General features: G+C 40.1%; 1 protein-coding gene across 2 annotated transcripts in view; it reads right to left on the reverse strand.

Annotated features, from left to right (window-relative positions):
- pvrl2l (PVR cell adhesion molecule related 2 like) overlaps positions 1-14,794 on the reverse strand; it is a 327,549-nt gene that overhangs the window by 109,861 nt on the left and 202,894 nt on the right. The gene's annotated exons all lie outside the window — the stretch shown is intronic.

A 14,794-nucleotide genomic window follows, 5' to 3' on the forward strand; every position in this document is an offset into this window, starting at 1 on the left:
TCCATCTCTCTGTGAGCAGCTGAATGCAGCGTGAACACAGAAACGGAGCTGGAGGTGGAGGTGGAGGTGGTGACCATGGGGGTTCGTTTTTATTGCATTATCCACAGTCTGCTTGTTTGAGGGATTTGACTTTTTAACTTCAGATGTGGATCCGGTAGAACTGGAAGCATGAAGGTGGATGAGGTCAAGCACTTGGGGTCAGCCATGCAGAGCAACAGGCACAACACAAGATGGGTGAAGAGTGAGAGCGGATGGAGACGAGACATCCCAGCTCTGCCAGGGAGGAAAAGAGGAAGAGGAGGAAGGAAGGGACAGACCTGCTCCGGTGTGACGCCCCCTAGAGGGAGCAGCTGAGATGAGACGAAGGTTAAAGCCTCAGTGGAATCTGGTTATGAAGGATTCTGCTTTTATTCAAAGCTTTTGAACATTTCCATACAGGAACAAAAAGTGTCAACATGTTCCTGGCAGGTAGTCTGTATGATGCAGAGTCATCTTCAGATGATGAACGCTGCAGATCGCTTTTGTTAAGACATAACTTTATCTGACACAGAGCCTGCTGGGTGAAACAGATTTCATGTTTTAAGTTCAGAATAACAGCACTAAAAACTGGTTTCACTTCCTTCACTCATCAGTGTGATGTGGCAGCACGTGTTTCTTAAGAAAGATGGAACAAATAAAGAATCAGAGGTAAAAGGTGACCCATCATACTTCCTATACAAAACATGTCCACTGCCTTTTTTCACAAAATCCCTCTCAGTAAATGAGTCGGATCAGTTCTGCCTATTTGAGCTGTTTTAGGGCGTCTAGTCACTTTAAATCCAAATAAGCTGCTGTAGGCCACGCCTCCTAACTCAACGTTTGCACACAAAAAAATGACTGCAAACAGATGTGCAATTATATAACTGTACATCTTTGAAAAGCAGAAGTGGAGCCTCCTGCACAACCAATGAGAATGCAGCAAGTGGTTTTTGGTTGGTAAGTCAACAACCAAACACTTGACTTTTTCAGTAGCCATTGTAAAGCAGTAAAACCAGCTAACCAAACATGCAGGGGCACTAGTTAGGTTGCTAGGTAACGGGGTAGTAAATACTCATGTGCGACGTAACATTTGGAAAGGCTTTTGAAATGGTTCATTTCCCAGACACCAAAACACATGAACTTATTCCCATTATTGGTTTTAGAAGCAACTGAAACACAAATGGAAATATAAAAACATGCAACATGTGAATATTGCATATTACGTCCCCTTTAACTGCAGCTTTGTCAACAGAGGGCGACATCCAGACCCCTGGCAATTCTGATCGTGTTACTGAAGTGAAAACTTTAGGATTAAAAAAGTTCCACTCTTTAAGACAAGCTGCTGCTTTGTCAAAGCAGGGGTCCTCAGCCTTTTTCTGCAGGCAGAGTCTGTCTGCCTCCCCACAGAGAGCTGGGAAGTTCGTATCGCCGAACCGCGGCCGTCCTTCTGAGGAGCCGCTGAGTCCCTGCAGCCTGTCTGCAGGTTCAGTTCTGCCCTGAATGCTCCTCACTAACAACCTGAGGTGGGAGGAAAACATTAAACCGACTTCTTACCTCCAGTTCAGGCAAAAATAAAAAGAAAAGGCAGTTTGGAGTCAGTGTGTGTGTGCACAGTCTGATTTGTTTTGCAGTTCAGCTGAAATGTTTTAATCATTTTTAAACAATTTTGCCAGATTTTTATTAATGTAACAGTAGTTTTGGGGTTTTGTGGGAATATCATGAACAGAAGTGACTGTAGATGCTTTTTCTTCTAAACTGACTTGATTTACTGTCAAGTAAGAAAACAAATTAATACAATGGAAACAACGGAGTGAAGTAGAGGATGTAACAGAGGAATCATATGCAAGGCGTTATTTCTGCATTAATAAATGATGTGAATGGCTAATGCAGCACCAGATGGAGGCAGTGAAAAGATTCATCTCTTTCATTTCAAACACAAACAGGACAGACTGCAACCATCCAGGACTGGTTTTATTTTTAAAGTTACAAACTTAAAGCTTTAAATCGCAATTGCCATAAAAATACCAACTTGTCTAACATTATCACAATTTGGTAGGTTATTATATTTCATAAAGCTTTACATTTACTTCTTCTGTACTGCTTATGAATCTTTGTCCAATGAAATCGATTGTTGTTTCAACGTGTTGCATCTGAAACAGACTCCAGAGCTTTTGGCTCCTCCGACTGCAGGATATCAGAAAACCATGAAATCTTCACTTTACAGCTGAATTTCACTTTGACGATCCAGTTTGCAACCAGCCAACATTTCCCTCCCTTTAAGACTTCCTGAAAAAGTTTAAAAGTGAATAATTTATGAGTAGCAAATGTTTGAATATCAGTGAACTCTCTTGATAATAAAGAGTAAGAGAATAAAGAGGCAATAAGAAAACTAGGGCATCCATTTCCTCACACTGACCACTCAGAAATAATGTGATAAAATGGTAACAGTTATGTTTAATGTTGATCATCATTTCTCCCCCCTCCTTCATTTCCCTTCGCTGTGTCTTTTTTTTCTCTCTCTCTCATTCTCTTGACAGCAGAAAGCAGAATAAAGGAGAGAATGAAACAGCTGGTGCTGATATGAAAAGTGCAATTGGAAAAAATTGGATTTGGGAAGAGAGGATGAGTTTAAACCTCCAGACAGCAATAAATGGCTGCAGCCACTAAACTAGTGGTGCATTTATTAATCCAAAACGATTTCAATTATCTTTTAGAGCTTGCTTTTGACCAGCAGGAGAGAGACGAAAATGGCTGGAGGGGCTTTTTACTCCGGGAGCAGCTTCATCTTCTGACACATGCTGCATGACAAAGAGAAGTAATTAAATAATTTCTAATTAGCAAACTGTCCCTTATCTTGCATTAAAGGTTATTTCTGCAACACTGAATGTCTTTGGTAATAAAATTACATGACTCTGAAAAAAATAATAAAAATAATATAGTTGTCACCTGACAGATTTCTCCTGTTTTCACTTTTATGTCATAGTTAAATGTTTCATATCTTAATAATACCAAAGAATGGGAAAGGAAGAACTGGAAGAAAGCTTCCCGAACCAACCTGACTGAGTACAAACAGAGATGTCCGGTGTTATGAAGTCATGGATTAACTGTGATTGGCCATTGGTTTTTCTACAGCTTTCATTCACATGATTACTGCCTGAGCTTCAGGATCTGGAAAACTGCTGGAATTTATGGAACCAACTAAAAAATCCTGAGAGAAAACGGACCGGATTAGTCAGATTATGCAGATTAATGCCTCCAGCTTTGAATGGCTGGAAGAATCAAGCTTTTGGGGTGGCCTAGTCAAAGTTTTATTGATGATAAAGGTGGAAAAACTTGATTAAATTGAAGAAGCAAACAAACTTAAAAACTGATTTTTCATTTAGTAAGTTTATGTTTGTCTGATATGATAAATTTTGGGCGCCTGGTTTTCCACTCTGCTTTGAAACCCGTCAGTATAATTTATCACCACTGTCACATATTTCCATCTATACATGCTCCTTTATAAAATGTGAAAATGACTTAATGTAAATTTTTAACATGTTTCCACATTTTCACAGCAATTTAACGAGGACATTTTTCCTCAATATGATGAGAATCAGACAAAAAACAACATTCACGACTCAGACAAACTGATAATTGTTCAGAAAAAACAGTTTTCATCAATGCATGCACATTTTGATGCAATAAAACATGTTTTAATTGCATATTAACTTAATTAAGATTCATTGTTTACTTTGCATCTCAGTGGAGAAGAAAAGTCTCATTCTGCAGAATAAAAATGCATCTTCTACAGTCTGCAGAACGAATTCGACTCCTTCGGTTGAACTGCAAATAAAACCAGCAGATTTTCCTCTGCTAACTTTGCTGCAAACTCACTGCTGATTTCTATACCATGTGCCTCCAGAAATATCCTCTCTGCAGATTTAAAGTGGGATAATTTGTTTTGCCGGAAGGTTTTCTACATAAACCACTTTTACCCAAAGTGGCTTACAATGACTACGACACTGAAGTAGCTTCAATCACAACACTACAAGTCATAAATGGAGAGGGAAAAAATCTACACGAATAATGATTCTTACTTTTAAAAGGTCCCTCTTTCATATGTATGTGCAGCGTAAAGTGGACGGCAATAAGCTTTGGGGATATTTAGGGGAAGATGGCGTTCAGTATTCCAGCAGCAATCTGTGCTACTGTGCTGAGCAGCTTAATATTTTCCAGTTTGCAGGATGGAGTTTCATCCCCTGATAACAACCACAGACTGATTATTAATAAGGACAATTATTCTTTGTCAGACTAAGGCTTCTAAACATTTACGAATGCCAAACATCTGTTGTTATGAAGCAGGTTTTCGCACAACCAGCACATGCAAACCATTGCATCACCTCCATTGCATCAGATTTTCAGTAACTGATTAAAAACGTCATGATTCCAGGCTCAGTGTCTAAACCTGCAGCATCACTGACAGGCTGGATCAGTGAACCAGCCGGATAACGAGCTCAGGTACGTCAAACTCGAGGTGGGAGATGAACTTTGGCTAACAAGCGCTGGTCAGGCTTCATGTGTAATATTCTACTAACCAGTAAAATTGAGTTTGACACTTTCTCCGAACAGCAACAGCTAAACACCAAACTATCCACGTCTCTGCCAGAGAACATTTAGACGACTTTAGCAACATGTTTTTGATATTGATATTTTGGGGAGGCCCATTCAGAGTTCTGACTTAAAGCCAATAGAGAATCTGAAGGAGGAGGGAAAAATAAAGTGATGGTGAAGAAGCTGTCCGGTTTTATCACAGATAAAGAGTTGAAAACTGGTTAGAAATTATAACGAGGGTTTTATTTCCTGCACTTATAGTTGGAACAGAGTAAAATTAATTCTGAAATTACATTATTAGGATAAAATTTAATCTAAAATGGATAGATTGTAGTTAGCAAACTACCTATCTGGATAGACAAAATTATCCAAATAACTTAAACACCAACTATCTGCTGATCCTGGACATGCATTGACTAAAATAAAGAAATTATTCTGATCAACTTTTGCAAACATTCATCTTAACTTTGTAGCAAAACCAGAAAATTCACATAGCGGATAATCCATGGAGATGGAAACAACGAGATCACACCAACCAGCTTAACGCCAGACCTTATCCCACTCTGTCATCAATAAACCAGTAACATTAAAAATGTACAAGAAAAACTAAATCACTTTTTAAAGCTGCATTTTGATTTATGCACCAAATGCTAGTTTCAACAGCCAGAAATAGAGCGTTCAATATAGACACAGATATGAAACGTCAATATTACACAAACAAAAATAATAGATGTTTGTTTGCACTGAAAGATAAACAATTTCAAGATCCAACCAGAACCTTTTCTAAGTAAGACTAAAGTAATATATGCCTCTACTCTAAATGTTAACATTTCATTCATATGTAGTAATAATATTGTAAACTGACTTATTAAATAAAGAGATTACCTTCCAAGTTTTCCATTTAAAATGTGTCATAGCGATAAGTGGACAGCGTCTGGTCTGCATGTGATGACTGACATCAAACTGTCATCCAGCAACAAACTTCAGTCAGAGGCCTCCACAGGCGAGATGCAGGACTGTCTGCTACTGGAGATCCTTCCTCCCACCAGCTTCAACATTCACAACGACTCTTTAAAGATACTTAGATGAGACGAGGTACAGCAACATCTTAAAATATCTTTGAATTGAATTTTATTTTTGTACTTTTCCACATTTAGTGACATTTTCATGATATAGTTAAAAAAGAATGTTGGTTAATTAAATAAAGCACACAAAAAGCATAAGGAAACCATAAACTCCAACAAATTTCTTGCTCATAATAAACAGTTCTAATGTGACATCAAGAGAAAAACACAAAAAACAGAAAAATCCTAACCTGCAGAGAGAAAAACTTCCAGCAGGTGTCACCGACCTGTTGATTGCAATCAAACACTGATTGCTCTGAAAATCCAAACACACCCAGAAACATTTAAAAACAGCTGAATGAGTAATTCTGTTGATTTCCACTGATTAAAATTAAAGGATTGTTCTGCGTTTAGCTTCGACCATACAGGTAGAAGATGTTTGTAAAAAAATGAATGTATCACCTCAGAAACCTGCGCTCACACACAGATTTATGGTATATGCTCTGCTCTCTGACAAAAAGTGATGTGCTCATTCAGCCGTGAAAAAAAAGCACCGCCGCAATCCGTTTCACTTTTCCCAGCAGGAAAAGCAGCACGACCACCGAATATCTGACCGATCATCAGCGATGACCTGAACTTCCCTGCTGCAGTGCAGCGTTAGACAAGAAGCACGAGCTAAGAGAGCTGCAACATCTGTCACCCAGAAAAGAGCTCTGTCTGCTCCTCATCTGGGGTTGGAAGAAATTAATGTGAGGCAGCACTTAAAGAGTTTCAGCTCAGTGAGAGGCATTCGTCATTTCACCAAACTGCCACGGAAAAACGGGCAATTTTGGGTTTAGGAGTGCAGCGCTGAAGCATTTTCAAAAGCAAAGTAAAGAGTAAAAAATTAGCAGAAACAAGGTAAAAAATGTCATTAAACTGCAACTTAAGCTTTGGAAAAAGGTTGCATGTACTCATTAATTAGATTTCTGTGATGAGAAAAAGTTTATTTAAAGTCTCATTCCACATTATTTCACAGATCTTGACTGGAATGGTTTCTTGTGAGCAACACTTAGCAAGACTTTACGTGATTTCTGTCCGGTCTGTCACATTGGCAAATTTCACTGGACGATAAATTGTCCATTAAATTATTGCGATAAATGATCATGTTACTGTTTTGAGACCATTTACCAAGTAATATAATGGTAATGCTACAATAAAGCAAGAAGACGTTCTTGAAGATCAGTAAACCTTTTAAATGCTAATGAATATTTAACACTGGAACTGGAAGACATTTTAAATATCCAAAATAAACAAAAACAAATAAAATAGAACATAAAGTATCTGTAAACAAAACTGTCTTTCAAAAAAGGTTTAGTTGAGACCAAATCAAGTCTTATATTATCCAAGTTTTGGTAGAAATGATAGAGTTTGTTTTATCATGAGGTTATTTGATGTATTGCTTATTGTAATTGTGTCAGTAACCATTTTAGAAAAACATGCATGTATAAAGTTATAATGCTCAGCAGTTTTTGCTTTCAAATTGAAGAAAATTACCAACGGGGTCAATCCGATCCCAGACTTTACATCTGGAAGTCGACAATCTTTAGTCTCTCATTTGAATTAAAGCAAATCTATAATTAGACTTGCATCAAAACATACCAAGAAGCTTTTATTGCATCTAAAATCCAACATTATGTCAGAGCTGAAAGATGCAGAAATCTTCTTGGCATGAATGCAGATCCTCTCAGATCGCCGTGGAGGTCGGCGACCACAGGAACGAGCGCTGAGGTCATGAAGGGAGGAGGAAATAAAGCCAAGCAGATGAATGCTTTAAAACTGCAGGCGCTGGCAAAACGAACACATTAGATCTTCATCGGCTTTTTTCTGGAGTCAAACGTTAAGGTGAATTAGTGCGGGTGAAAGTAGGCCTCTCCAGCGGCCGTGATCGTATCGGCTGATGCTGTGCCATGTACGGGATCCTGTGAATGGTTTAACTATCTGCCACTCTGGAAAGGATACAAAGGGATGTTTAGATCCAGTTCATTAAAGAAACGCCTTAGGAGTGAGGAGTGAATTAAAATTTAATTGTTTCAGTTAGAAAGAACCGACTAAATGAAGACATTAGAGCGTGATGGATGGGAGGACTGCAGGGCAAACCTTCTGGCTTCTGCTTTTCTAAAAGTTCAGGAAGCAGAATCTGCTGAAATGAAATAAAATGCAAATGATTATTTTCTATTAAAATCAGCTCGCAGACACAGAAGCTCGGAAGGAGCTTTGTGTCTGTCGGCTAAACTCCTTACTGCTGTTTTTGTTTTGTGCCTGTTGCGTCAGCAGGCATGGCTTCCAGCACCGAACAGGGGGAGAGGCGACCTCTCCCTCCATCACCACCAGCCAAGTCCGACTCGGATAGAGAAACGCTGCACCGAAAAGCACACAGCTTTCAAATAAGATATTGAAAACACGACCCCAAGGAAAACCTTAATAATGTTTCAGGTTTTCTTTACTTCGGCTGCACTAATGAGGTCAAAGGTCATTCAAATTTGCTGCTATGCAAATAAACCGCATCTGCTAGACCACGTTTTACTGAAATGTTGGGAATTGTGATTAAATCAGGAAGTAAAGTCTCAACCTATCAGAAGGTAGAGGTGCAAACATAAACAGAGCTGGTACAAATAGTTTTGAACACAAAGATTGCTTAATATTTATCACTTTTTGCAAGCTTCAAATGATTGTTTTTAACAAAATTGTTTAACAATATTGTTTTTACCTATTCAGGGTTTATTAATGCACCTCACAATAACAGATCAAATTCTTCCAGTAAGAAAATGGGAAACAAAAGACGGAACGCTGTCCAGGTAAGGCAGGTAAGTGTTGACCCTTAGATTAAGCTGTACCACCACACATCTTTGAAAAGCAGAAGTAGAGCCTTCTGCACAACTAATAAGAAGTGGATTCTGGATGGTAAATGAAACACTTTTCCAGCAGCCATTGTACAGCGCATACAGCAATAAAACCAGCTGACCCACACATGTCAGAGCTCAGCTTGGGTTGCTAGGTTATGGGCGGACGACGCCCACGTTGCTAGGTGAGGATTTACACTCTGGAGGTTTATGAAATGGCTCATTTCTTTAGACACCAAAAAAACATTAACTCTTTGCCAGAAATTTTATATTTTTTCATTTTTTTGTGCTTGGGCTGTTTTTAGAAGCAGCAGAAACCCAAATGGAAGAACAAAAACATGCAAACTGGGAATTTTTGCATTATACTTCCCCTTTAAATAAAGTCTGCCAGAAACCTGCCAACGATCCTGCTCAATAAAAGCTTTCAGCAGGATAAGGAGCCAAAGCATATGGCCAAGTAAACCCAGAGCTGGTTTAATAGACACAAAGCAGACAGTCTTCCGTGGCCGTCTCAAACCTCTGGCCTGAATCCTATAGAAACCCCTCAGGATGAGCGAACGAGAAGACTGGACAGAGAGATTTCACAAAGAACGGTCACAGAGCCCCTCTGTGCTCTTCAGTCTTGTGAAATGTTGGTGGAGAAGACTAACTGCTGTCCTACTTGCAATTCAAGGCAGGAAAACTATTAAGGGAATTGGTTCCAATACGTGTGGAGGGTATCTGCTAATAGTTTGGGTTCAGCGAAGCTTTATAAATTATTGCAGAATCAATGGCATCTAAACAAACAGCCAGACGTCTGTAAAACAGCAAAGATCACCTTTTCTTAGCTGAAGTATAAAATACACTGCAGATCTTTTTTATTTAATATGCAGCTCATAAAAATAACCTGAGGACAAAAACTCTCCAGCATTACAGAAACTGTTGTTGTTCCAATTGAACTCTGATCCAATTAGCAGAAGACGGAAAGCTTTAATATCCAAGGTGGTTTCGATGACTCTAACGCTGATGCTGCTTTTGGTTCCATCTACAACTTGAAGACTTTTAAAACTTTGTTTCCCTTCTAGTGTGGATTTCACTTAGTTTTCCCTTTCAGGTCAAACAAAACCCCCAGATAGACCAAAAACAAACTCACCACAACACCTGCTGCACACAGCGCTACTTCAGATCACTGCTAATGGCTTCCTGAGCTGAGGGAGCACATCTTTACAACCTCTGTTTTCATTTCACCCTCCGTCTCTTAGGGACCTGCAGACGCCCTGCAACGGAGGAGAATCTCCATTTTCTTGCTCAGCTGTCTGAATAAAAATGTGTTAAAGCAGGAAATATAAAAAAAGATAAGAGGTTGAACCATTGATCTGTTGTATCTTTGGCTGATTGTAGTGACAGCAAAAGCTTTACAAGAAAATACACAAAAGAATGAGTAAAAAGGTTTCATTCAGTATGGATGAAAAATTACAGGCGTCTTCTGTCAGACAAGATAAACTCACTACAAAAACATGAAATCTAACCAAGTATTAATGTCTAGTTTCTAGTGAAAATATCTTGAAAGAAGACAAATCTAACTTAAAGTAGGTTTTAAGCAAGACATTCGTGTTTGTTTTACGTTCCACCGTCAGATTATTTCACTTTAACATAGGAAACCAGATCTTGTTATGAATTAAATAATCTGCCAGTGGAACAAGAACATTTTCATCAATATTAAGGAAATATTTACTTAAAACAAGCTTTCCTGCAGGAAAAGTTACTTTGAAGTTAGTTTTCTCTTAAGTGCTAAAATATTTGCACTAGAAACTGAACCAAAATGAGATTTTGTGTTTGTGCACCAAAAACCAGGTATGCTTTAAAAGATAATTCATTTATATAAAATAAAACTGCTTTGGCTACTGGTATCAAAATATATAAAAGTTTTAAATAGTAACTTAAAAGTACAGTTATGTCCCTTTCATCCCTTTCAATGTCATCTAGCTGAAAGAAGGCTCTTATATTCCTACATGAAAAAAAATATTTACTTTGATGCTAATGTTTTGTACGGAAGAGGATTAGGGCCACTGGAAAAAAATAAATAAAACAGTTCTGTCTTTAATCTCAGAATTCTGACATTTTTCTCAGAATTCTGAGATTAAAGTCAGAACTGTTTTATTTTTTTTCCCAGTGGCCCTAATCCTCTTCCGTAGTTTTGCTATAGAGCAGAATGGAGGAAAAAAAAAGCTTTATGACATTCTTTACAAAAAGGCCTTGAGAATTACCACACCATGGGATAATGTCCTGTGTAAGACCACTGAGGTCTTACACTCAGTAAGAGTGTAAGCATCTATTGTTTGTGAGCATAAAGTTTCTCAGGTGAGAAAATGGTTTCCTAATCCTTGTTGTATGTACAAAAGACCTTCTGATGTCGGCAAATTGCACTGAATCGACAACCTTCAGGTATGACTTGGTCCTCTATTAACCCTTTAACAACATGTTTACCAGCAGAAACTCAGCAGACAGACAGTTCCACCAGGTGTTTGCTAATCGCTGCCGGCTAGTCTGAAGGGAGCTGAGTGGGGAGATCATGAGAGGAGAGCTGCTCTGTGAGGCAGAAGCTGCAGCCCTGAGGAGGAGCTGCGCCTGGAAGGCGGGGCTACGTCCATCCAGGTGTTTAGCACACCTGAGTGGTTGCCATGGAGATTAAAGGATTTCTGAAACATGCTTGAAAGAATCAAGGCAACACTCTAGGTACGTTGTTGATGAGGGTGTAACTTTGTAACATGATGTAAAGCTGAAAACAATTGATTTTACATAATATATTACATAATTCTGGCCCTTAATCTAAGCTGGATAGAGAGAAAAAATAATGAATTTGCAGATATTACAGAAAATTATGAACACACAGCTCAGAAGATTGAAAGTGGAAAAACAGTGAAAGCCTTTCAAGAAACTGGAAGCAGCTCCCTGAAGCTCAGCTTTAACGGCATTTACAACAAAAGTTGTTCTTGGTAGCTAGCAGGGCTCTTCTTCCTCTCTCTCCCTCCTTCCTTCCCTTCCCCTCAGAGCAAAGCAGAGATAATGTACAGCACTTTTATGCCTTCTGCTGAATTAAACATGCAAGGAATAGCCTGTGCTGGGCGCTAGAGCTGAAGCAAAGAGAGAGGGAATTTTAAAACGCCTTTCTATGCAACCCCCCTTCAGAAAAGTCTCCAGAGAACTGCTGAACATTCTTTACAATTAAAAAGATCTGTCGCAGATAGGCTGAGCTGAGGGAAGCTGAACAGGACAGGCCTGTTTTCACTAATTGGTCTGGTTGAAAAGGGCTGTCAGTTGTTGTTGGGCAGAAGCAGCCAATCGCCAAGTGGAGGGCCGGAATACCGCTCGGAAATACTCCTGAGACTTCCCTTCCACCTCCAGCTTTCGTTGTTAGAGCCGTAAATCCCATCCTGAAAAATATCTCGCTCCTTTTCACATCTCTGTCACGTCTGTGCTGCAGCAACAGATCGGGCTTCACAAGTTACAAATCTGGCCGTCTCTAACTCCTGGATCCGAGGCGGATAACTTAGTTTTTCCAGACGCACTTGGTCTCAGGTGGGTTAAAAACACAAAAAAAAACTAACTGCTGCTGTCTTCTCATGCTCTCTGCGGGGGAAATGGTTTCAGTTTCTGCCCAGCTTCTGCTCTTTTTCAGACTCCATGTCTCTAATCTGAGAAGAGAAAGTCTCCTTTTCTCTCCCGGCCTGTTTGGTATTCCCCAGATGGAGCGCAGAACTACCACCCTCCCCTCCCTTCTGGCCCCTTTTCCTTTCTGACAGAGCCAACTGACCTGTTACTGAGCGCTCTGCATGCAGCGGGGGCCAACACTCACAGAGGCAAGGACAAGACTCTACAGGGGTGAGGCTCATAAGAGCAGCCTCCAGCGGCACATGCAACATGAGGCGCCACGGCGAGCTAAAGATCAGAGAGGGGGACGTGTAATTATCACATCCCGCTTTCAGCTGGCCGCGGGAACAGCAAGGGAAGAAAAAAATCAATACAAGGGAATCATGGAGGTGTGAAAAAAAAAGATCAAACATGTTCTAATATATTCAAAAGGTATTTTATTTTCTGTTACTGGATTCCTGGGTGATGTGTTCCTTTTAAGGGGCAGCATTATGTATTTTCCAGGCACATGGTGCCATTTTATAGCACAAATATCTGTTAACTTCAGTTGTTATAAAATGCTACATTTATCAAATTTAACATAAAAGGAATTGGGCCGGGCTGCACAGTGGCGCAGTTGGTAGAGTTGTTGCCTTGCAGCACAAAGGTTCTGGGTTCGATTCCCGGCCCCGGACTCTCTGCATGGAGTTTGCTTGTTCTCCCTGTGCATGGTGGGTTTTCTCCGGGTACTCCGGTTTCCTCCCACAGTCCAAAAACATGACTGTCAGGTTAATTGGTCTGTCTAAATTGCCCCTAGGTGTGAGCAGTGGCGCAACTACACATTATTCAGGTGGATGCGAAAACATAGATTGGCGCCCCCCCTACCCCCCCCCGACCGAGGGAAGGAACGTCAGGGTGAAGGAGCGACGCTCACTCAGTCCCCCCCGAGGCAACGATACGTGAAGGGTAAAACTCGCTACATTTACCTCGTTATGTGCGCGAGGTGAAGGAGCGTAAGGAGCGTAAGGCGCGCAGAAGTGTACGGGAAAACATCATCGGCGCGCCGCCCCCTCCAGACGGGGTTTTGGCAACCCCTCTGGTGCTGCGCCCCTATGCGTTGCATACCCTGCATACCCACTTTTTGCGCCACTGGGTGTGAGTGTGTGTGTGCATGGTTGTGTGTCTCTGTGTTGCCCTGCGACAGACTGGCGACCTGTACAGGGTGACCCCGCCTCTCGCCCGGAGCGTTAGCTGGAGATGGGCGCCAGTAACCCTCCCGGCCCCACTGAGGGACAAGGGTGMAAGAAAATGGATGGATGGATGGAATTGGGCCTGTTTCTTCAAAAGCTCCTGCTCTATTAACCCTTCAGCAAAGTTTTTCCAGCATTGCATTGAGAAGCAGTTCCTATAATGAGCTCAGCGGTTCCACCAGGTGTTTGCTAATTGCCGCTGGCTAGTCTGAAGGAGCTGAGTGGAGGAAGTGAGAGGAGCCCTGAGAAGGAGCTGGGTCTTGAAGATGGAGCAACGTCCAACCAGGTGTTTTGCAGAGCTGGATGGTTGGAGTGAAGGATTGATCAAACATGCATGGAAGAGTCAAAGCAACACTCCAGGTGTGTTTGTGACGAGAGAACAACATTATAGCATGATATAAAACTAAAAAATATAGCTTTACGTAATTATCTTTAATCTGTAGCTCAAGCAGTAGCTTCAGAACAATAATGTCACTTTAGAAAGTTGTTCCCATCTTTTTATTTCCACCTGTTGTTGACAAGGCAACAGCTGGAAATCCTAAGTCAGGCCACAAAAAATATGATTTCCCTCCAGTCTTCATCATTCCGTCCTCATCAGCCCTGTACCACCTAATATAAACTAACTTATCCGCTTCCTGCCATACACAGGTTACACATTTCAGATGCTTAATCTAGAATCTTGTTTTTTGGGTCATGACCCACATCTCAGGACTTTACATGAAAATGCAGCAGATGGACAATTAAACCATGAATTCCCTTCTGCACCGTCATGCACTGAAGGAAAGCAGTCATTGCTGCAGAAAAAGCCCGACGCCGATACCGAATGGCACCGAAACAGAAAGAATACATGTCCAACTCAGGAAAAAACTAAGTTATTAAAAGAATATTTCAGAAAATATTTAGATTCATTTAGGTTGTACAACGATGACAAGCCAAACCTTTTCTTAATCATTCTTTTAAATAACATTATTTAAATCTCTCAGTAAACACTATACATATAAATTACTATGTAATTCATCTTTTGACCTTTTCTATGAATTATGACTTTACAAAAGTCTAGAAAAGACTTTTAAAAGTCATAATTCTGACTTTGTTATGTGAAAATCTCACTATAATCTTGAGGAAAAAAGTCAATTCTGAAAATTAAAGTCAAAATTTAAAAAAAAGTTCTCTTTATCCATACTTTCTCAACTGAATATCTAAAATGAATTAAGTTTTTAAATATTGAAATTTGCTGAAACAAACCTTTGCATATGTGTGCATGTAATGGAAAGGCCTCTAGAATAAACTGCATGATAAACATGCAGATTACTTTAAACAAAAGCGTCAAACTGCACAGTACAGTATGCGGTGTGTTACATAATGAGCATCCAGGTGT

This window comes from Poecilia reticulata, linkage group LG11 (genome assembly GCF_000633615.1).
Source record: "Poecilia reticulata strain Guanapo linkage group LG11, Guppy_female_1.0+MT, whole genome shotgun sequence".
Taxonomy (NCBI): Eukaryota; Metazoa; Chordata; class Actinopteri; order Cyprinodontiformes; family Poeciliidae; genus Poecilia; species Poecilia reticulata.